Below are 1648 nucleotides of genomic sequence, written 5' to 3' on the forward strand. Positions count from 1 at the left end.
TGCCCTGTGATGTCACAGCCCATTCTCTTGTGTCATACAGATGGTCTCTGATGTCACAGCCAACTCTGTCATGTCGTTGTCTGCTCTGTGAAGTAAGATCTCTGCCTTGTGATGTCACAGATATGGCCTATGATGTCATAGCTGCTCAATGATCTCACATGACCCACCCTGTGATGTCACAGCCCACTCTGTGACCTCATGTTACCAGATGATAAATTGTCTACACCAGGTGAGCTGACACCTGGAGCTTGTTCTCCAAAACCCCAGGCCTATGGAAACCACACAATGCCCATTGTGTGAGAAGGGGAACTGGAAGTTCACCAGCCTCAGTGTCCTGCCAGCTCAGCCAGGCCCACTGGAACATTGGGGTCCACGAGCACCAGGGACCACCAGAGAGACCCCAGGACAGAAGAACGCATGGGTAAAGGGGAGGGGAAATGTGTTAATGATTTTGGGGAAATGATTATCATATGTGTGTTTAGTCCAGGACAATCAATGAATATGTGTGCAAAATACAGAAAATAAACAGAAACTTTCCTGTACTCAGCATGCAGGGCTTTGGGAGGAGCTCTCCCCCATGCATCCAGCTGAATAAAGAATGCTGCTTCTTAATGCTACATTGGGGTTAAGGAGTTTTCTGTTTTACTGAATTTTTGGTGACACTCCCACTGCCAAGGAAAGCTCTGTCTGCTGCTGTTCACAAACAGAGAAGGGCTGGGGGCAGATGTGGGGCTCGGAGGCTGCCTGGGGCACAGTGACCATGAAATAATCAAGTTTTCAATGTTCTGTGAAAGAAGGAGGGGCAGCAACAAAACTTCTACACTGGAATTAGGAAGGGCAGACTTTGGCCTGTTTAGGATGCTGATTTGGGGAGTACCAAATCAGGTACTTTTTTTTAATGGAAATAGCCCTTAAAAACAAAGGGGTCCAGGAAGGATGGACACATTTCAAGAAAGTAATCTTAAGGGCGAAGGAGCAGCCTGTCCCAGTGTGGCAAAACATGAACAGGTGAGGAAAATGACTGTCCTGGCTGCCCATGGAGCTTTTGTGGGAACTCAGGGGAAAAAAGGACCAGAAACTCAGGAAGTGTTTAAGGATGTCATTAGGTTATACAGAAAGAAAACTTGAGAGGTGAAAGATCAACTAGAGCTTAACCTGACGGCTTCTGTAAAAAAAAAAAATATTTAAAAAAATAGCATAAAAAGGAGAAGGAGAACCTCTACTCTTTATTGGATGCAGTGGGGAGTATATTAACTAAAGTCTTTTCCTTAAGACTAAGCTAGCATAAATCGTTTGACTCAATTTTCAATATCAGGACAGGCTGTCCTCAGGACAAGTGTTCTCCTGAGCTGGTAGATGGGCACAGGGAGCAGAACAGCCCCTGGAATCCAGGAGGAAGCAGCTGGGGACCTGCTGAGCCACTCAGATGCTCACAGGTGTGTGGGATCAGATGGGATCCATCCCAGGGGGATGAGGGAGCTGGTGGATGAGCTCCCCAAGCTGCTCTCCATCATTTACCATCAGTCCTGGCTCAGCAGGGAGGTCCCAGAGCACTGGAGGTGCCAGTGTGAGCCCATCCCCAAGCAGGGCTGGAAGGAGGAGCTGGGGAACTCCAGGCCTGTCAGCCTGACCTGGGTGCCCGGCAAGG

The sequence above is a fragment of the Camarhynchus parvulus genome, unplaced genomic scaffold (genome assembly GCF_901933205.1).
Source record: "Camarhynchus parvulus unplaced genomic scaffold, STF_HiC, whole genome shotgun sequence".
NCBI classification, from domain to species: Eukaryota; Metazoa; Chordata; class Aves; order Passeriformes; family Thraupidae; genus Camarhynchus; species Camarhynchus parvulus.